This window comes from Mus musculus, chromosome 2 (assembly GCF_000001635.26).
Source record: "Mus musculus strain C57BL/6J chromosome 2, GRCm38.p6 C57BL/6J".
NCBI lineage: Eukaryota > Metazoa > Chordata > Mammalia > Rodentia > Muridae > Mus > Mus musculus.
In genome coordinates, this window is record NC_000068.7 from 4,393,557 (window position 1) to 4,416,710 (window position 23,154).

The 23,154-nt window shown below is 45.5% G+C and overlaps 1 protein-coding gene across 12 annotated transcripts in view; it reads left to right on the forward strand.

Annotated features, from left to right (window-relative positions):
• Frmd4a (FERM domain containing 4A) overlaps positions 1–23,154 on the forward strand; it is a 596,394-nt gene that overhangs the window by 375,907 nt on the left and 197,333 nt on the right. For 2 of the 12 annotated variants that reach the window (XM_030249169.1, XM_006497442.2), the window contains exon 1: positions 5,709–7,294. The exons of 8 other annotated variants lie outside the window; for them this stretch is intronic. The gene's annotated coding sequence lies outside the window, so the exon portion shown is untranslated. Of the gene's footprint in view, positions 1–5,708; positions 7,295–7,419; positions 8,038–23,154 lie in introns of those variants that run through there. 2 more of the 12 variants (NM_001177843.1, XM_006497440.1) reach the window with 2 other exon arrangements.

The following is a 23,154-nucleotide window of genomic DNA, read 5'->3' on the forward strand; positions in this document are numbered from 1 at the left end:
TGGCCCATTTACGGATTGCATTATGTGATCTCTTGTTGTTTGATTTTTTTATTTAGTTCTTTATATATTGTGGGTGTAAATCCTCTTTCAGATGCATAGCTAGCAAAGATTCCCCTCCCTCCCGAGGGAATTTTCTTTATAAAGAGCACAGAAGGTCTCCTTTGATGATTTATCCCCAGGGGACTTTCCTTGTCTCACTTCGAATTTCCTATTCCACTGAGAAGTCAACCTTTTTTTTAAATTTTAGAAATGGCCTGTAAAGACTTCCCAAAACACCAGTCAACAAATAATAATAGTACATGCAAGAAAAGCTCAGATGTCCAAAACCAAGCAGTAAAGAATTCATAGTGCTAATGGGGGACTTGAAGATGTGTTTCAAAACAGAAGTGTACGTCCTCCATTAGGAAGGCTTTTTAAAAGATTCCTTTTTCTTTTCAATTCTGTGTATGTCTGGGTGTGGTTGTGTGCACATGCTTGCAGTGACCACAGATGCCAGCAGAGGGTATCAGACACCCTGGAGCTGGGGTTACCAGTGGTTGTTAGCCACCTGACCTGGGTGCTGAGAACCTGACTCCAGTCTCTGCAACAGCAGTATGCATCCTTAAACGCTGAGCTGTCTGTCCAGCCCCAGGAAGAGTTTTTGTTGAGCCGCTACAAAGTCTATCCCAGGTACTCCTGAAAGAGATAGCACCTAGTGTCAGGCTTGTAGCTGCCCCAGTTCAGTTATGTTAAGTGGACCTACAACTTTTACAACACGAAGTTTCATGTAGACACAGGTCAAGACTATTTCCTGCCATCCCAGACAGCTCCCTCTCCCTCTCCCTCTCCCTCTCCCTCTCCCTCTCCCTCTCCCTCTCCCTCTCCCTCTCCCTCTCCCTCCCTCTCCCCATCTCATTAACTGGATAGATTTAATTATAAAAATCTATTGGGTCTAATTATAAAAACAAAAACCTCAACCTTTGCCCCCGCCCCCTATAAAGCAATAAAACAAAATTAAACACACAATATACAAAGTAACACAGTTTCATGACTCAGGATACAATATATTTCTTAAAATAAAAACAGAGCACTATGGAGATTCCTACTTGCCACAAGACATTCCCAACAAAGAATAGAACTCAGATAGCCGAGAAGGTGCTTAAGGTTAAGAGGAGAGAGGGTGGAGAGCACAGAAAAGCGCTTCCAGGGGTGAGGAGGTTCTGGGTTGCCACTAAGGAGTGACTGGGCACCTGGACAGCACTGAGAGAAAGGGAAGATCTCTAGCCCGTGCTCACGCATACAATGTGATATAGAAAAGGAGGAAGTAACAGGGACCTCCACGGAGACGCATTTCCTGAGAGGTAGAGTGTGTGTGTGTGTGTGTGTGTGTGTGTGTGTGTGTGTGTGTGGTGCCCTCGTGAGTGTGAGATATGTATGTGGAGACCAGAAGTCAACATCAGATCTCTTCATCAATTGTTCTCAACTTTTTGTTTAGCTTGGCCAAGTTAATACATATAAATACTGTCTCGAAAAAACCAATAAACAAATAAATACTGTACCTTGATCATATTCAACATACATCACCACATCTCCCTCAGTATCCCCAATATTTCCACCTCCCCTACCCCCAAGCATCTCAATAGAGTTTGGTTGCCAGCCTAAGATTTGAGTTGATTAATACATCATCTGTGCAAACGTTAGAAGTTATAGCTAAGTAAGGGATACTTGCTGATAATCTCATCCACTCAGTTTCACAAATGTCTTTGCCTTTGTTGCCTATTGTATGTAGCAAGGCATTCAATAACAAAATCAGTAAGTTCTACTTGACTGGGAGGTCACTAGAGCAGACACTAGAAGGAAGACATTTCCAAACATGTGGCCAATTAAAGGGACATAGCTGAGGGATAGTTCTGGCAGCAGACTGCCTTAGTTCAGTGACATTGCTGTCAGCCTCTGTAAGACCGGGGGTAGCTGATCAAACCTCTACACATGATACATCCTATTACCTATAAGTGGTGGTAATAGTGGTGCCCATATCAAAGGGCTATTGAGACAGTTAAATGAGTTATTATATATAATGAGTTGTTATATTGAAAGCCCGTAATGAGCACCTGGCACTGGGCAAGCATTAACTATTCACATTAATATATATTTCAGAGGGAATAAACAGAGAGAATGGTCCTAAAAACCAAGCTTAGGTACTTGAGAACACTTTTAGTGGGAGTTAATTTCAGACCGTGGCACTTGCCACAATACAACTATTCCCTGGGGGCCAACCTTACACCAATTAGCTTGGGATGCTTTGGTTGAGTCTTGTCTGTTTCTGGAAGACTTGCCTTGGATTTATATTGTCCTGGATGGAGGCCACCTAATCCATGATTCCCAACCAGGAAAATACTAAGCAACTAATGTCACGAGAACAAAAATTTATAAAAACATAGCTATTGGGCTGAAGAGACAGTTCCGTTGACAAAGCGTTTGCCACGCTCGCATGCGGACCTGCATTCAGATCCCCAGCACCCAGGTAAAAAAACTGGGCATGGTAATATACATGTGTGCTCTTAACATGGGAGAGGGTTGAAGATACACACTTCAGGGCAGCCATTCTAGACAATTGCTTTGCCCCAGGTTCAATGAGAGACCCTGTCTCAAAAAAATGGTGTGTGTGTGTGTGTGTGTGTGTGTGATAGAGGAAGACACCCAACATAGTCAAACTCTACACTCTACACAGACCTATGCTCTCTTGCTTGTACTAGTCTCTCTCGCTTTCTGTCTGTCTCTCTGTCTGTCTGTCTCTCTCTCTTTGTCTCTCTCTCTTTCACACACACACAGATATGTACACATGCACCATACACACACATATAAAAACTTCACTATTATAAAATTACATCATCATTTTATAAACTAGTGAAATAAAACACAGCTGTTGGATGATTATGTCCTATGTACACCAGGGACCAGAATTCTAAGTACTTTATCCCAGGCTATAAGAGGAGGTAGAATTCTTTCTTTAATGATTCATTTCTTTCTTTTTATTTTATGTGCATTGGTTTTGCTTGCAGTTTTATTTGTGTGACAGTGTAGGATCCCCTGGAGCTGGAGTTACAGACAGTTGTGAGCTGCCGTATGGTTGCTGGGGATTGAACCTGGGTCCTCCAGAAGAGCAGTCAGCACTCTTAACTGCTGAGGCATCTCTCCAACACCAAGATGGAATTCTTAATGTTTTATACAAGTGACCCATAATTGCCTCTTCATTGCTTTTGAAATGAGGAGAAACAAGGACTGGGTAGGAAAATATAACAGGGTCCATATAAAACCTGCCCAGCATTTTACCCTGCTCCTGAGAGCTTTCTCTCCATCCTTACAACATGATAGAAATATGAAAGTATGTTTGTTAGGAATAGAGAATATAAAACTGAAGTTTATCCCCCAAACAGTGCCAGCTGGGAAGCAAGTGGAAGCACAGCCACAGGGGGCAGATATGTAGAGAGTCTCCCAAAGCCATCGCTGCCTCCTATCTTAGTTAGCTTCTGCCCACACTTTGCAATGCAAAGAGGAGAAATCTGTGACCACATGCACTGTGTCTGATAGCATATTCAAGTACATTTAGAGGGGACTGCAACATTGAACAATAAGAGCTCCAAGTCTCTAAAAGGCGACTCTGGGTTCCAGTGCAGTGAACAAAGACACCAAGCAAGATCCTTAATGCTTTAAGACTCTCACTCTGCATCTCAGACTAGGAATGAACTCGTCTCCACTTCCAGGAATCTTGTGATGATTAGCAAATCTTTGCAATGTTCTTAGCACTAGTCTAGGTAGATTACAACTACCTTCTTCAGCTCTAACAGCAGTTACTAACTTCAGTGGGAGAGGCAGGGGACATGGTCAATGACATCATGTGGGGGTCAGATGGAAACAGTTTTGGAGGATTGATTCTCCCCTTTCACCCCTGTTTTGAGGTAGTGCCTCTCTTACTGTTTCTTGCTGTGTAGAGTGTGCTGGTCTGTGGTCAGAATACCGGTCCTCTGATTTCTGCTTCCCACCTTGCTGTAGGAGTTCTGGATGACAGACACATGTCATTGCCACGTACAGCTTTTTACGTGGGTTCATGGGACCTGAACTCAGGTCATCAGCTTTGCTTGGTGTTGCTATGAAGAACCATGGCCAAGGCAGCTCTAGGAAAGAAAACGTTTCACTGGGGGCTTGATTACAGATTTAGAGTCCTGGTCCATTATCATCATGGCAAGGGACATGGTGGCATGCAAGGCATTGGAGCAGTAGTTGAGAGCTAATTTATAGGCCAAGGGAAGGAGGGAGGGAAAGGGGGGAGGGGGTGGGGGATGGGAGGAGAGGGGAGAGGGAAGGAGAGGGGAGAGGGAAGGGGAGGGGAGAGGGAAGGAGAAGGGAGAGGGGAGAGGGAGAGGAAGAGGGAGAGGGGACAGGGGATAGGGAGGGGGAGGGGGAGAGGGAGAGGATATGGGCTTCTTCAAACCGCAAAGCCCAACCCCCAGTGACACTTCCTCCAGCAAGGTCACACCTCCCGATCCTTCTCAAATAGTGCCACTTCCTGATGACTAGGCATTCAAACATTTGAACCGATGGGTCATGGGGGTGGGAGAGGTTGTTCTGCTATGCAGCTACGTTCTTCGGTCTCAGTGACAGAATGGCTTGTGTTTTATCAGGAGAGATCTCTGAGGTGTTTGTTTGTTTGTTTGTTTGTTTACTGTGATCTCCTAGTCAAGCTATAGTTCTCTGACATAAGCTATCTACCTAACTAATGTGCACTTGTACACATTTCATTCACAAATGAGCAGTGTTTCAGATTATCCCCATTTTCTCTAATTACCATTTCAAAATATACCAAAGAAATATGTTTCAATTGAGGTATACTCTGGGATCCCACAAGTGCTAAGTGGGAAGCAGATGTGGTTGTAAGAGTTCCAGAAGAGGCTACGCTCCATATATGGAACCCAGAAGAGGCCACTCTCAATGTGTGGAACCCAAACCTGAATGATAACAAGGATCTAGCTACACAGTACATAGAATAGGCCTGGATTGTGACAGGGGACAGAAAAGTGAAGGAAAGCTCAGAGTGGTCCCAGTGCAGAAAGGAGACAGTGAAGATAAACGTGAGATGGACCTACAGGATAGTGGGAGGCAATGAGAAGCCACCACAGCCTCTAACAGAGCAGTGATATAACCCAAGTACCTTCTACCGTCTTGGCTGCTGGGTAACAAGGGGTTGAATGAGCACCTGGTATATATGGGGGCCCGGGAGACCGTTATGAAGGTGTGGAATAGAGGGGTGGCTGGTACCCTGGTGGGATTGATGCTTCCAAAGGGTCAGGTTCCCAGACTCACCTGGATAAGCATAGTGTTTATGAGTAGGACCTGGAAAGATGCAGAGAAGTTATAGGATCCAGTCTGACTTTTGGAAGAACTGCTCCAGCTTGTGTGGCTAATGTTTAAAAAGCAGGGGATGCGTGGCTCTTTCTTTACAACATCTACAGTCAGTGGTAACTCATTGCACGCCAGACACAGTTAGAGGTCAGTCCCCCTCTCCCTTCCCCTCTCCCTCCCCCTCCCCCTCCCCCTCCCCCTCTGTGTCTGTCTGTCTGTCTATCTGCAAGGACCAAAGGCAACTTCAGGAGTCTTCCTTAATCATTCTTCACCACATTTTTTTTTTTTTTTTTTTTTTTTTTTTTTTTTTTACAACTGTGCACTCACTGCACCACCACCTGGCTTTCTTCTCACTGGGAATCTGAACTCAGGTTTTAAAGTAGATCCCAAACTCAGAGCCAAATGCTTACATGATCAGCACCTTACCAGCTGAGCCATCTCCCCAAGCCACTCTCTAGGAACTTCTGAGTGGAATTCATTACTTTAGGCTAGGTGATCGATCCATGAATGTAAGGAAAGAAGAAAGGAGAGGGGATCCCCTGTCCCTGCTTGAGGCTTGGGGGTGAGTGTAAGGCCACCCCTGTCCAGGAACAAACCTGGAAGAGGATTTCCTGATGGATGGGACTTCCCATGGCATTGCAATCTCAACAGCCAAGGTGACAAAGCAGCAGGGGTCTCAGCTAAGGACCTGAAGAGAGTGTGGAAAAGAAGTGTTACAGGATTGAACATCAGCTCAGCTTTGCAGTCAAAACAGGCTGGAACTGGAAATGGCCTACTTGCTTGCAACTCAGTATTTCCCTTAGCATGTGTGAGTTCAGTCCTCTGAACTATAAGAAATAAAGTGTGTGTGTGCCCATGTGTTTGCACGTGTGTGTGTGTGTGTGTGTGTGTGTGTGTGTGCCAAGAAATAAAGCTGCTTCTGACAGTACCAGCAGAGGAAAGGGGCCCCAGCCTCATTGTGAAAGAGTTGGGCTTTGTATTTGTTTAGAACCATTTTTTTTCCAGAGCAAAAATCTGATTCAAACCCAGTTTCACATTCCTTCTTGATCATATCAGCATGAAATGAGACTGGTGGCCCTTAGTGCAGATCCTTAAACACTCACCCATCAGCCACCCCAACAGTACTTGCAAAATATTTCTCTCCTGTTGGGTGTGAGACCTCTGAACTGTCAGAGATTCTCACAGCAGTCCTTGGAAGAGAATCTAGAAGAAGGAAGAGACAATTGGATGTGAGCTAGAGCCTGTAGCTCAGAGATAGAGCTTTGGCCTAGCACCAACAATGCCTAGGTGTCACCCTCCACCTAAATGCAAGGATTTGTTTTCTTGATAAAAGTTTGTGAGTCTTCACTGCCGGGGTAGCCTGGCAATCATGGTGGTGAAGTGACTTCCCTTTTGCTAGGGTAAGATGAAACCTCACCTCCGACCTGGAGGGTTGATGGATGCATTTTGAAAACCAGAGATGGCCAGGTTTTGAACAGAGATTTAGACAAGTATTATTTTGCTAAGTGGATGCTTGTGCCCCGCTACTTTTATTTTATTTTATCAACTGTGTTTTGACAATTCATGGGGGATGGAAATGTGTCTAAAGCAATTTGAGCTCATCAGGCAGTAAACATTTAAACATACAATGTGAATTGAGTTATTGTTCTTGTGAGTTCTTTTCTTGCCTGTTTTTGAAAGGGAGCCCTGGCTGGTTCCCTTGCCTCCCCCAGGTCTCTTGCAATGGAGGTCTCCCTCTCCTAGGGACATAGTGAATCCTTGACAATAGCCCTATGACTGGGTTATCTTATAGCAACCTCCATTCTCCCGGAGTTAAGGGGAGATTAACATTCAAGACAATTGGACTAGATCGAGGGGGGATGGGGGGGGAGAGCTGCGCCTCCAGCCATCGGATCTGCATTCTCTGGCTCGCAGGGTAGGAGAGGGCTTGCGGCATGGGCTGGGGCTGGGTGGGTTTGGGTGTCTTGTAATGAAAAGGGGAGTCCTCCAGATCACAATCATCCTCCTTAGCATCTCCTTAAGCGCTTCAGATGAGCGCAGCCTCTCTGGTCTCCGAGCTAACTTTGCGTAGCTTGCGGGTGCGGCTAGGATCACTGGGAAAGAAGCCAGAAGCGGCTCAGGGGGGTGACTTGGGGTGTCCTTGGCCGGATTGGGCGCTAGGGAGGCAGAAGATCTCATTGTTGTCCTGGGATCCAGTGGCGAAAGGAGGCCCCTCCAGCGGGCCCGCGCTCAATCCCTGCTTCGCAAGCGATCGAGCGGCCACCCCGCCAGGCTCCGGTGCGCGGCACCATGCGGAGGAGCGGGCACCGCGGGCAACGGGTCTCCGCGCGGGAAAGGGGCGGGCTGGTGGCCGTGCGCCCTGGCGCTGGGCCAGGCTCGGCGTGAGCAGCGGCGCGAGCGGGCGATGGGCTGACGGAGCCCCGTGGCGGGCGCGGCGGGGACTGGGGTGGCGGCGGGGGCGGGGACGGGGACGGGCGCGCCAGCACCGGCGGGGCGGCTGTGGGCGCCTCGGAGGAGGCGGAGGCGGCGCCGGGCTCCCCAGGCCGCCTGGTAGGCCAAGGGCCTGCGCCCGGGACGAATGGGAAGCTGGTTTCCGTGGACTAGCCTCTTAGAATCCGAAGTTCCTCGGCTCCTTTAGAAGAGCACAAAAAATAAAAGGTAACGTGTCTTTGTTTCCTGGTCGCGGTGGCGGGGGAGCGATTGATGATGCTGTACTTCTGAACCCATTTTCGGGGCTGGGCTGGGCAGCAGGAACCTGCCACTTCTTTTCTGGGGGCTTGGGGGCTTTCATTTCGCGTCTGTTACATTTTTAAAATGCAAGCCCCACGTGGGGCAAATACGATGCTACCTTCTACCAGCCCTTCCCCCTACACACACACACACACACACACACACACACACAATCACACACACACACACGTTCCTTTGGCATCACAACCCACACTCTGAATTTCACATGGAGAAATAAAAGGTTTCTATAGTCTTAGCTGGTTGGGTTTTTAACCCCCACCCCCCCCCCGTATACAGTCCTTTGGGTGCCGGAGAAGGCTCTTCACAAGGTGGCCGGAGGCCGGGCAGCCTCAGCTGCGGGAGCCTGATGAGAGGAACCGGCTTTTCCTTTCCAGATGGCTGCAGAGTTTGATGCAGTGAAAATGGGAACTGGTGAGGGGAGAAGAGTAGGGAACCCCCGTTTGTACCCGCTTCTTTAAAAAAAGGCTAAATGAGGTGCGTTTGTACTGCAGGCAGCTGCCCAGATGTTGGTGTACATTGGGTTTTTAGGAAGGTCTCTCCAGCGCGGCTCTTTGAAAGGCGTGTGGGCTGCCTGTGTGTAACCAGTAACTCACTGCCTTTCTCTGGTCCCTTGCTTGTTAGCAGAGTAACTGCTCAGTCAATTCAGACAAATTTTGCTAAATTTCCAAGGGATGGCTGTTCTAATAATAGCTCTAACCGTGGCTCCTTAATAGACATCCTCATTTTGAATGATGCAGCAGTGCCAGCTCTCTGGGAAGCGTAGCTTGCTGAGCGCTGAGCTCCAATGCCTGGAAAGGACTCCCTGACCCCACCATGAATGGACCAGGCGTTGCCTCCCCTATGAATGGAACATCCCAACAGAGGCCGCCTCTGCTGCTCCTGACTCCTTTCAGTTGGAATCCTCCCCGAACCTGATGAGAGGGATGCTCAGAAAACCTAGACAGGCACATTTCTAAATATAGGATGGTCCCTGTTCAGTTTTGGATTGATGGCTGCGTTTAACTGCAGGATGGTTCCACTGCCTCTACCCCCAACTCAGCATGGGCTAGCCTCAGCCTTTCCCTAAACCTTTTGATTGATGTGTGGGAAAGCACCAGTCCAAAAAAAAAAAAAAAAAAAAATCAAAAACCCAGGACAAACTGCAGAGTTCATGAAAGGCGGCACAGGCTCTGGGGAAAGTACCTTTAGAGCTGGCTGCAAATCTGCGTCCCTTAGACTTCATGAACCAGGATATGCATGCCTGCATCAAAACATGCAACAGAGTGCTGGGGCCTGGAGAACATTTCATTGTTTGTTGTTTCTGGTCTTTCAATTGCATTAAACTCATTCATCGCTTTTGGCCCCTAAAAATCAGAGTCTCAGATCAGCAGGAAGTCTGGTTTTAGTGTCTTAAGTGTTACTTGACTCTCACAACCTTGAGTTCAGGAGACGGGCTAACTTGTACATTGTCTTCTGTAGACTAAGTGATCCATTTTCTTGCCAGCGAAGTTTTCCCAAGCACAACAGGAATAATAATCCTGTGGCGATTAGATTGGACCGCATTTCATGCTTAGACGTCACAAAGCCTCTTCCATTTACTTTAATTGGAGGTAATATTTGGACATGGTTTGAAATGACGATGTAGGGTCTAGTAAAGGAACATAAAGTTGCCTCTAGAGAAGTTGCCAAGAAGTGAGGGCTAATGTGAGTAGAGATAATATTATATTTATTTATTTTTAAGTTGAGTCTTTTTGGATTATGAGAGAATTGTTTCAATAGACAGGAGGATTGGGTAAATTCTCCGCTCTCTTTTGTTTGAACCAACTATGAGCTGTCACCACTGTTGCTCTATTCTTTTAGTTTTTGTCCTGAACTAATTTGCTTAATAAGACTTCTTTTTATGGCCCTGGGCCTCGGTAATTTTAGACATCTTGACAAGTCCCCTGGTAGCCCAGCAGGTGGCTAGTGCCATTAGTATGATTTTGCCATTGGGGAAACTGAGTCCCCTTGAGGTTCAGCAAGTTTCTGGTTTCTTAATCCATGAGATTTGTATACCAGATGTGTACAGTAGTGATTTAATTGTCCCAGCAAAGTTAGAGCCCAAGGCCAAGATAAGAGATGAGGCATTGTCTGGGTCCTGGAGCTTTGGGAAAGCACGAAGAATGGTAGGTAGGCAAGTGTAGTCGAGGAGAATTCTCTTGAGTCAACCTTGGTCTGAGGGAGAGAAACGTTGCCATTGTTCTATGATAGGAAGTAGAAGACCTGAAACTGTCAAGAAGTCTATTAAGGAGCTGGGCTGGGTGGCTTTTGTCTTTAGGTAATTGTGGGCTGGCCTCCCCAAAGACTGTGACTAATTTTGCTTTCTAATTGCTGAACTTGTGCTCACAGTGTTTATGCTAATGACCTCTTTTCCCAGATATCTCGAAAATCATATTCTTATCATTTACAACTCTACACTTATCCTTATTGCATTTAAACTAATACTCACTGGGTGCCTGAGATCACGAATTTACACTTTAAAGATTACAGCACAACAGTTTTGTTCCAGAGAAAATTCTAGTTTTGTAGGTTGAATTGAGACATACATATGTTAACAGTTAACTAGCTTAGCAAGTTATCTTAAAACATGCCGTACACAGCATCAGAAAGTCTGAGTTCATCACCAGCTTTTTAAGTCTCTCTGGCTCTCTTCTGTCTCTGCCTCTTTCTGTTCCCCTCCTCCTCCCCCTTCCTCCCTTTAGTATTAGGCATTAAACCCAGACATCTTGCATGCTCGATCACACAGTCGTAGGAATTCTAGGGAACTTAGCTACAGAAACCTAGCCCCTTTAACTTTTTTATCTAGAAGTAAGGTCTTACCAAGTGGCTGGAGCTGCTTTAAACCCTCTGTTTAAGGCAGGCAGGCAGACCTTGAACTTGTGGTCCTCCTGCGTCGTCTACCAGAGTAGCAGGGATTGTAGGCATTCACCACTAGCCCTGAATAATCCTTTTCTTTCCTCATTCTTCAGTTCTTTCTCTCGGTTTCTTCCTTTCTTCTTACTATTATCAGATATGTTAGTAAAACTTGTTCTAGAAACCCCTGCTTTGTGTCTCTTGAGAACTTTCCTAGCATCTCAATTGGAGGTGACGTCTGGGGCCTTATAGAAGGGCCTATTCAGCCTATATCCTAGACACTATTCTGTTTGTACTGAAGGAAAAAGAGGGACTGGCTTCCCTACCTTGCCAGGCTTGTAGACAACTCGGGCCTATATTGCCTGTGATATCCCTAAGGTTCTCCTCCTGGATCCATCCATCTCTACCTTGCTCATGTCTGGTCCTGTGCTGTGTAATACTCTCTAGAGGTATAATAAAAAGGAACAAAAGGAGATTCTGGATATCTCTGTAAAGAGAGGCCTGCAGCATGAACAACGAGGGGAGGAACCAACTGTAGAATGTTCTAGAAACCTCTCTACCCTGGGCAACATCTTAGAGTCGTGGGAACCTGGAGAAAGGGGTTCCTAAAATCCAGCTTGCTGGGGAAGGGAGCGATTTGAGTGTTACTCCAGCATTCATTTAGAAGAAAGCACATTGAGAATGTTGTCCACTTCTGGTTTTGTCTTCCCCAGAATAGCTCTCTTTAAGAACACCAGTTAAGAACTGGTGCAGTAGTGTCTGTGGGAGCTGTGGGCTGCAGCATCAGTATTCCACAGGAAGGCCAGGTAACTCCACTGCTTGTTTGGACAGAATCAATGAGAACACAGCTGGTGATGCCACTCTTTCCAGCAACTGAATTCGCCAATTCTCTCCTTGGCCACCCCTTACTCCATCCCTAGGCTGAGCATATCTTTTACAAGCCTGCTCTTAAAGGGAGCCAGGTCCACTACCAGAAACATTGTTCTAGACCTACCGATATAGGTCATCTTTTACAGAAAATGAGCAGAACTGATGTTCAGTGATTATCAAATTCCATGATGCTTATTCTAGACGCCAGTGGCTATATGTCTTCTTTCTGATTCTTAAGGGTATTGGTAAAAACTGGGTACCCCACTCTCTGAAGAAATCCTTACCTTGAAAATAGAAATTCCTGCTTAAGGATTCAAGCTACGGTTGATGATGGGTCACAGGGTTATGGGACCTGAGTTACCAATGGCCTTATTACTACCAAATAGTCCAACAAAAAAACAGATGAGCTGGTGGTCTCAGTTTGAACTGCATGTGTAATCTCCCCACAGTCATGGAAGCTGGCTCTATGTCAGAGCCATCGGGCATAGGATCTCACTGGAGGGAAGTGTCATTTCTCTCCTAGGCAGCATTTTTTGGATTTTTATTGAAAGTGGTATTCCAGGTGTTCATGATATAAGAGGAGCAAAAATTTGTTGTCCACAGTCAGAAGCATTGGCAGGTATACTATAGCCTCTGGCTTTAACTCTGAGCACATCTGCATGTTCCTTCTTGTGCCTGTTTTCATATGTATTTGCCAGTGCATGGTTCTTGCATACTTGGGGAGGGAGGGTAGGTGTGGGCACTGATACATGCACATGTGTGGGCCAGAAGACATCCTCTCACCATTTCTCAGGATCCATTCACTTTCTTTTGGATAAGATGTATCTTAGTGTTCTTGAATCTTTAGGTAGGCTAAGGTAGCCTGGTCAGTGAGCCTCAGGGTCCTTCCACGTCTCTGTCTTTCTGGCCCTGGGAATACAAGGGCATGCTTTTTTTTTTTTTTTTTAAATGCAGACTCTGGGACTTGAACTCAGGTCCGTTACCAAACAGGACTGGCCTCTCCTGCATACTTTTGTCCATTTAACATTGAGTACATATGACCCACTGCTGCTGATGGGAACTTTATAGGGTCTTGAACAAGCAGAGCATGAAGCCATGCTCCAACATTGATCTACAGAGGCCTCATTAGAGATGACGTCACGACCAGGAGTCATTATTATGGTGCAATATACTAAGCCTTCAAACAATAAGTTTTTGTTTTTGGAACAGGGTCTCATTCTGTAGTCCAGATTGGCCTTGGACTTGCTATGTAGCCTGCAGTGACCTCAAACTCATAACCCCCCTGTCTCAGCTTCCCAAATGCTAGGCTTACAGGCAAGAGCCATGACACTTTGTTTTGAGCAATAATTTCCCACTTGAATCAGCTAACATTTCCCCTATAACTTCATGCCTGCTCCCCACCATTTCCACCAGAATTTGCCTGATCTGTCGATGTCCTTGCCTTTCTTTGTCCCTATTGAATGAGCAGTGCATGAAAAAAAAAAAATGATGTGTAATGGGGAGTTAGATTGATGCTGTATGGCGGCAAATGGAAATCAGAATGGGAGCGTCTCCAGGCTGTGCCATTCATAATCGTAAAACACACAATTAACGCTCTCCCCACATGCCTGTAAAGAGACGAATCCAAACTAGGGACCCAAAGAGTGCAGAGCCATCTGGATCTGAGTGACACACCTACACAAGCTGGGTAACTCAGGGCTGGCTTGCTCACTTCCTGGCTGCCTCTGACCACCCTCCAGTAAATATCCAATATTTATTTCTGTGTTGCTCAGAGAGAGAAAGCAGAGAGGGGGGAGGTGGTGAGGACACGAAGCAGACTCAGAGCTGAGCACAATGTGAGGCAGTGTTCTGCCTTCTCAATCCCCCTTTATTGGGTCCGTTGAGTGTTTGGTAACAGAAGAACTATAGAGTGACCAGTGGCACAGATGTAGCCTGCAAGACTTGGCAAGAGTGTGGAGACATGTGCAGAAGGTGACAGACGATGTTAAGAGCCACAGCTATGACTGTGAGGGCCTCAGGGTGCACCCAGAGCTCAGGGCAGCCTGCACAATATATCTGCATGTGATTGAACCATTGAACATTTTGGGGAGAGAGCATTATAGCAATGAAAGAACTGTAGAGATCACTTTTATCAGTGAGAAGATATTCACATTGAGGAGCCTTGCCTACTGGACCAAGGCAAACATCCCTGCCTTGTGGCAGGTATTTACACGATGCATCAGAGTGTGACAAACACAGTGTACACTGTGGCATCTTCTCTGGGTTTGTTATCTAGCCAGGTCTTCCACCTTCTGACTGTAAGACCTGTAGTGAGCTCCCAAATCTCTCTTAGCTTTAGCTTCAGTAAGCGAAGTCACATTCAGAGGCTTGCATGAGAGAACAGCTACGAAGCACCTGAGATGCAAAAGGTGTGCAAGGTGTTTAGCAAAAGACACGAGGGGTCCATGAGGTGGGTCAGTGGGTAGAGGTGCTTGCCATCAATCGTGATAGCCTGAGTTCCATCTCTGGGGCACAAACTGGAAGAGAGCACTAGCTTCCAGGAGACTGCTGACCCTCACATACATGCAGAGTGTGTGGCTCTCCCCACATGCATGGATGGATGGATGAATAGATAGATGGATGGGTAGATAGATAGACAGAATGTTAATTTTTTTCAATAAGAAATTTTGTCTCTGATCTGCTCTTCTGACATTGGAAGGATCAACAATACTAACTCTGCAGAGATTTAGAACATGTTAGGGGTCTAAGAAGAAATGTAGACATAAAATAAGTCATACATTTTCCCTTATAATGCTGAAATGTCATAGAAAGGAGGACAGTGGGGACAAACATTAGCTGACATATTTGTAAAAGTCACCCCAGCCTTTCAGAGAGAGCTCGTGCAGGAAAACACATGACCCTAGCCATCATCATTACTGGAAACAGGGAAACGTTTATTTTAAAAAAAAGGTAGTTAATGGGAATGGGGGTGCCCAGTGATGTAATGGGGGCGTGAGGGAAAATAACCGGGAGATAATGAGAAAGCCTGAGGCTGTGTCTGGGTCTCAGTACATTAAGAGGCATTAAAATAGAGGAAGAAGGAAGGAAGAGAGGAAAGATGATTTGGGCTTTGTGCTAGTGGGTTGCAGCCCCTTACCTTTCTAAAATAATTCTCCAGTTCTCAAAAATGATCAGAAAACTCACAGGCCTTCTAGAGTAGGTAAAATTGAAACTGATGAAGATCATATTGTCTAGTAATGTTAACTGCTACTTAGCATCGAAAGGGAAAGGGAAAACTCCTGTTACGGGCTTCAGATGAATCAGCAGGTGAGGGCCCTTCGTGTCCAAAGTCCAGAGTTTGATCCTCAGGACTCAAAGGTGGTAGAAAAAGAGAACTGACTCCCCTACGTTGTCCCCTGACCCCCGCATAGCACAAGCGTACCCACATTCATAATAAGCAAACAAAGAACTAAACAGGCACTTGAACAGTTAATAAACCTTTAATAATTAATGTACTGCATTAATAGTAGAAACCGTATTACAACCTGAAAATGCAGGATGCTTTTTTGGAGCCCCACCCCCAAATTGCCTCAATCACCCAATCACACTGAAGATCCCAGGATAGTATCCCTGCAAAATGAGAAATTAATATGCCAACTTACCTAGATGATCTGCATACTTGGCCAGTAAAATGAATCACAAGCAATGCCAGGCTTCCTGGTGACGGACTGACTAGATGCATAGACTAAAAGTGTTAACATGCATAAACAGAAAGTATTTATAGAACATTCTATCTTCTTGCTTCCAAGACTAGGCTATATTTGAGGGATAACCTATGGCTATCTTTTTGCCTAGACAGGGTGGAACATGTCTGTTATTTCACAGAGAAATTATAAGCTGGTATTTGTGTGTGGTTCCTTCCTTTCTTTATTGTGGAAAACATGGTTTTTGTAGTCCGCAACAATTTGGTTTGTGTCCCTTCCCGTTCCCAAGGCTGTAGCTTAGTCAATAGAGATTCCAAACTCTTTTAATGCTGAGTTCTACAACTTCCAACTTGGAAAGATAGCCAACTATTCAGAGAATAATACCCAAAACACAGTCCTTTGTTTCTTCTGTAGCTAGAGTGTTTTTGTCTTGCCAGTAGAAATGACCACACTCCAAGAGGAGGAGCAAACACTCAGCGGGAAGATTCTGAACTGTAGGCTTTGCATGGCCATGGTTTGGGTTTTATACTGAGGAAAATGGCTGCATGCTAGTGCATAGGAAAGGAGGGATGAAGCGCCCAGGGTCCTGTGGTCTGCAGGGTTAGCTGGAAGGTGAAGATGCCAATTGCCAGGCCAGTGTCTCCTGCCTTCTCCTCTGATCCTCTTACATGGGGTCACCTGTCTGTCACACCAGCTTCGTCATGGCTGCTTCTCGGTCCTGTCCATTTCTCCATGTTCTTTTCCGAACCCTCAGATGATGTCCCAGAGTTCAAAAGATCTCTGCTGCCTTTCTCTTTGTTACTGGGAGCGCCACCTGTGGTTTTCTAATCACTCCTCTTCCTCTTCCTCGTGAGGCTTTAAAATCATTGTCCTGTGAGGGCTGACTCACCAGTCTGCCTCCCCACTTCCTTTCAGTTGCAGAGTCTCAGCTCCCCCTGCATTGAGCTTCTTAGGATTACTGTTTCCAAAACCAGATCTACCATTTGTCAGTCTCTTCAAGCAAGGTGTCTGCTCCCACAATCTTGTCTCAGGATCTCCCCTCTCCTGAGTCATTATAAAACCACTACAATATATCCATTCACCACTCTCTGGCCCCAGCTCCACTCATAAACACTCGCGAGCGCACCCTCTCCTCTGTTCCTTGTCCCCTTCCTCATCTGTGTTCCCTGTAGACCAAACTCCTCAGCATAAAACAAAAGGCCCTTCACATACTCCGGCAGCTTATTATTTCTTAAACTTCCTTTCTTCCATTGTCTTACACACACACACACACACACACACACACACACACACACACACACACACACAGAGTCTTTCCTCTGACCTTGGACTTAATCCTGTGGCTGAAACATATTGTTCATTCTTTGGCTGGAGCCTTCAGTAGTACCTCCTGACCCTCTAGGTCACAGCTTTTTGTTGTGTACAGATGTTTGTGTGTACAGATGTGTGTGTGTAAAGGTGTGTGTGTGCACATATACAGATGCATGTGCACATGTAAGCACATGCATACGGAGACCCAACACAGACCCAACGCATTTTAGTAGGGTGTTAGTAAGAACACACTTGTCCTGGAGGAGCTTGTAGCTAAAGAAGAGGCAAGCAATAAACATAATCGATGAATAAATTATTAGGATGCTGAGGGTGGAAATTGCCATGGAGATGAATAAAGCAGTTGGAGGGAAATGGGAAGAAGGCATCACTTTATTTCACCCTTTGTGTAGTGTCCATCTGTGGATATGTGGATATGCACACATTGTGTGTGTCGGGAGGGGCTGTGCATTGCATGCATGTGCGTGTTTGCATGGACACCTGAGGTCAGCATCAAGTGTCTTCCTCTGTCATCATTTTCCATCTCTTACTGAACCTAGAGTTCATCAGTTTGGCTAGGCTGAACGCCTAATGGACACATCACTGCTTCTGAGGACTGTTTCATGTGTGCTGGGTTCTGGATTTGCATGGCAAATATTTTACCAACTGAGCCATCTTCCACATCCTTACATTGCAGTTAACACAAAGAGTCAGGGCTGGAAAGTGGTAGAGCTCTTCCCTCGCCTGGTGAGGCCCCAGGATAAATGGAGGCAGAAGTGTGACTTCAGGGAACAGCAAGAGACTGAGGGTGGCCGAGGAGAACAGATGGACAGTGGAGGTCACATGGGCGTGGATAGGACCCACGCTGAAGAGCAAGGCAGAATGTGGGGGGCGGGGGGCCTGTCCCACCGAGAGGCTGCATGGGACTGGTTTGGGTGTTTCTAGGGTAAGTCTGCAGGGGTGGAAGTGAGTGCAAGTGTGCAGCCAGATGGCTGTTACAGAAACTGAGTGAGTGAGACCACACTCTGGGTGGCATCACCACTGGGCAACACAGGATTTTCCAGCAGGCTACCTGTGGGATTCGAAGATAAAAGTGAGTCCAAGATTTGGGAGCAAAAACCAGATGTGGATGATGGAGTTGCCCATATCTGTGAGGAAAGACTTGGTACAGCGGGGCCTTAGACCCTGGATTCCTCTTGGGATCTGCAACGCTTATGTCATTTAACAGAGTGGATATGTTGAGGGAGTGGTGTTATGTGTGATTTTATCTGGGGTTTATCCATGTTTAGACAATGTTAAAGCATCAGGTGGTACACATCTGTATTTGAAAGATCATGTTTCAAGGCCCAACTGGGCTACATTAAACAAAGTCTTGTCTAAAGAAGAAGAAAGGGGTCTACACTATATAGCTCAACGGCCCAATTCTCCTGAATCTGACTGTGTTTGGGGGAAAGCATATTATTTGAAAAGCAAGTTAATTTTCCAAAGGACATAACACTCTTTTGAGATGTGTTATTGCATACACTAAGCCTCACCTGTGTGATGGTCTTCTTTTTTTTTTTTTTTTTGGCATGCAAAAGGCCTATCTCTTAACTCCCAAGTCTTCTGGATCTGTTGACATATTATCATTATCATTATTATTATGTTGACTTCTATTGTGCAAATTTAATGTACAAATGTAAACTATACTGTTGGACGTTTGGGCACATCATCTTTTTCTTCAGAGACAAGGTTGCACCGTGAGGTACAGGCTGAATTTGAACTCTTTGTGGAAAGTTTGGCATGTATCTGTGCCCATGAAACCATCACCCCATCAAGATTGGGGCCAGGGAGATTGCTCAGATGATAAAGGCGCTTGCTTCCAAGCCTGGCAAGCTGGGTTTGATTCTGGAATTCCTGAAGTGGAAGGAAGAACCTAAGTCACGCAAGATGCCCCCAGCCATCCATGAATGCTTCATGGCATGTGCATGTATAACCGACACACACACATGCACACACACACACACACACGCACGCACACACACACACACGGGGGGGGGGGGCTGAAAAATCAGCTTCATATTTCTAATCTAATTTTTAAATTTTCTCTTTTTATTTCTTACCTTCTCTTGTCTCCTCTCGCCCTTCTGGCTGTTCCCCTTAATCTGTCATCTTAGTTGAGAATCTTTTGTGTTTTAAGTTCTGTGCTAGGCACTAGGAAATATGTGAAACTGAAGTCACTATCCTGCCACCCATGTTTGTCCTGGCTGAAAATTCTGGCCCTCCTGATATCACTGACAAATTCCAGCCTCTTTTCCAGGTCGTTTTCAAGAACAGAGTGTTTGGATATCCAAACCCTCTGAGTGGCATGCATGGTAAACTCTTTTAAATCAAAACGCAGCAAAAGATCAGAAACCTTGTCATAAATTAAACAGTTCTGATCTGGGGGAAACCTCATCTTTTGTCTCTCCTTGCACAGAAAGAGCCCAAACAGTAGGGTAACTCTCAGCCTCTTTTTCTACAAGGCATCAACATCATAATTACCTCCTGCGGGAAGCTTTTAGAAACTGTTCAGTGTCCAATTAGAATTTTTGATTTGAATAACAGATACAATATAATGTCTGTATTTCTGTAACTGTACCCTAATGCTATGCTCCCTGCACAGTTTAAGCACTCCCGTTTGATGGGACTATAGCTGTTGAAGACTCTGCTTTGTTTCCAGCAACAGCAGTCCCACCTGGAGCCTGCAGATCTTCTAGTGAGAACCAGTCTCTCTCTCTCTCTCTCTCTCTCTCTCTCTCTCTCTCTCTCTCTCTCTCTCTCTCTCTCTCTCTCTCCCAGCCTGATTCATTATTCCCACTGCTAAATGACTTTGAGTAACGGTAGGATATCTCTGGAACTTTCATCTCTCTAGAGCTGCTGAGACCCAGTCAGGAGCCCAGACGCAGGTCTGGTGTAGGGTGCTGCACAGGGCAGGCAGCCAGCAAGGAAACCTCCCTGAAGATGAATGGAGGAGGAAATCTGCCAGCACAGCTCAGTGAAAGCAAGAAGCCCCTGCCAATGGCATTCTAGTGGAATCCATTCCAAAGAACTCAGTTATGTAAACACCCAAGCGGCAGGCTCTGGTCCAGATGGACTGCCCTGTACAGATGTCAGAGTAGCTGTCAAAACTCCTTTTGATGTAAGCACAATGCCTTCCCAAATTCTCATTGTACTTTTTATTGGGGGCTGGCTTTCTAACTTCTAGAGTTGGAGCCCTGGGAACCCCCTCTAGGAGGGGTGCTTCGGGGTTCTGGAACACTGGAAACTTAACCCAAAGTTAAGTATTGCTCAGGTTACCCATGCAGGTAGTGTGCTTCATCCCCAAGCTCTCAGATGCCCTGCACGGAGCCTCCTGAGATAGGTCTGGCTGAGGTGTCATATGCCTGCCTCTAGAGTGGGTTCTGCCAGCGCAGGTGGCCTGGTGGCTCATGGCAAGCCCTTGACATTTTTTTTAAGAGCCACTAAGGCCCCGATGTGGAATTTACAAAGCTTACAGCTGTTCTAGAATCTTGTTTCCCGCCGCCGCCCTTGAGTCGGGACACGGCGGGTATAGTATATAAAGAAGGCCGCTGCAGGAAGAAAAGCCTCTCCAAACCATCTTACCCACATTGCAAGCTGTGCCACCGGCCATGAATGGCAGCCAGTGCTAATGTCCAATGTTAGATACTGTTCTCACTGGTGCCATGGGACACCTGGCATGGACAGCTGAAGGGAATATCAGGAAGTGCAGTCTATCATGGCAGCCCCGTAATGTCTATGGCCAGATGGCTTTTTCTCTTTGTGTGGACCAGGACACAGAGAGCTCAGCAGGACGTGGACAAGGCTATAGCCACCCCGACCCTGGCCCACTCATTTGAGCCACTTACTCTAGCTAGGTCCCACTCCCTAAAGGCGCCACAACCCACCGAGTCAGCACACAAGCTGGGAACCAATTATTCAAAGACAGGGGCTGTGAGAGGTGTTTTATATGCAGATCTTAACATGAAGTCCTGTGGGCTTCGAAGAGTCCGTGTGTTCTCAAACCTGAGTTCAAGGATCCATTTCCTTAGAAAAGGAAAATTCAAATCTATCTCAATGAATGCAGGTTCCATCCTATAAATCCTCTTCTGCCAGTTGCCATTGTATCAACATAAAAAGATATGTACAATTTAAATATATTTATAACTGTTATGCAAAAATATGTACTGAGTACCTATCTATAATGGCAGTTATATTTTATTACAGGCACACACATGCTGTCATCTAAATGTCAATAAAATATTTACAATACAACCATGAAAACCTGTTGTTTTATGAGATCCACAGTTGTAAATAGTGCAGTACAATAAAACCAAAATAACAATATAGCCAAATGTAAGTTTACGTGTAAGCAAAAAATGAATGATTGGCTTAGATATTGGAGTACAGTCCTATGACCAGAAAAGATGTCATTAGGAATTTTGGCTATCGAACACAGGAATACTGCACTCAGACATCAGCAATACTTGTTCAACACATAAGTAAAACAATGAAACAGCTTTTTTTAAAAAAAAGATTTATTTATTTTATTTATATAAGTACACTGTCCCTGTCTTCAGTCACACCAGAAGAGGAGGGCATCCGATCCCATTACAGATCGTTGGGCCACCATGTAGTTGCTGAGAATTGAACTCAGGACCTCCAGAAGAGCGTTCAGTGCTCTTAACCACTGAGCCATCTCTCCAGCCCCAATGAAATAGCTTTTAAAATGTTTATTTGTTTGTTTGTTCATTCATTCTCCATTCATTCACTTTTAACCCTGTAGACTAACTAAGGGCTCTTGGCATGCTAAACAGGTGTTCTAGTACCTAGCCTTATTCCCGGTCTCATTATTTTATTTTTTATTTTGTGAGATAGGGTCTTAGGTAGCCTAGGCTAGCCTTGAACTCACTGTGATGGCCTTCCACTTCTGATTAGTCTGTGTCCACTTTTCAGGAGCCAGGGTTGCAAGTACGGACCACCATGGCCAGAGCATGCAGTCCTGTGGTCATATATATGTTAGGCGAGCACTCTGCTAAGTCCCCACAACATTACACAGGAAAGGGGAAGATGTGTGTTCATGCTTGTTAGTTTCGTGTACCATTTTCTGAAAGTCTTCTTGCACAGAAAATCAATGCTATGTCTCACCCAACTGGATGTAGCATTGTTACAGGAAAATGGATTCATATATCACCTACTAAAATGAACACATTTTCTTGAAACACTTGCTCATTCCTGTGCACAAATGCTCACGTCTTGTCCATCACAGCTTATCAGAGAGGAGGGAGGCTGACGCAGAGCCCTTCTGTGTCACCTTCCCTGGGCTTAGCGGGCCGTTCTACAACCTTCCTGCCTCTGTCTCTCCTGGTCACTTGTGACCACAGCATAACCCATTCCATTTTGAACAATGATGTCTGTTTATCGAATTGTCCTTTAATGAATCTGAATGTATCTTCTGGGACTTCTACCCACTGATTGTATGTTTTGCCTACCAAAGAAACAGTTCTCCCTTCTCTTTCTGCATATCAAGTTAGGAATCTCTCTCCTTCTGTGCTGAGGACAGCTCTTCTGCATGTCTGTTTCCCGCCTGCAGTGGACAGAGGCTCCCTGTGAGTGCAGGAATGCAGCATAGGAATACGGTAGATTACATGGTCATCCTACCTAAACCCTGATGCTTTCTAAACATTCTTTCCCAACAGTCCTTGGAAGGGTTAGTCTCGGGATCTGTTACCTTTTCTTAGCTACCGCAAATTTCTTTTCTTTTTCTTTTTGTTTCTTTTTTTTTCTTTAATAAAATATCAAACCCAGAATTAGACACAGATTCAAGAAATGCTTTGACTATAGTGGAGTGCAAAATGCCTTCTAATTTCCTTATTCCAGATGTACTGCTTTTGGCCCCAAACCAGAAACAAAACAAAACAAAACAAAACAAAAACCAAAAAGCAAAAACTAAAACAAAACAAAAAACACCACCAACAACCACAACCCTTCCCCAAACAAACAAACAAACAAACAAAACCAAAAAATGAACCAAAAAACCCCACATGAATCCCAACTTCTACATTCTAAAGCTACCACCCGGTCCTCTTTGGTATCTTCACATTTGACGAGCCTGTCTCCTGTATTTCTCTACGGATTGCTGAGGAGAAACACGGATGAAGACAGGCAGCCTATGGTTCAGTATCACTTTACCCTTTTCCAAGTGCATCTTTGTGATCAGAGGCTGGGCCTCAAGTGTTTGCTAGTTGGATCCCGCCCTTTCCCAGACTCTCCT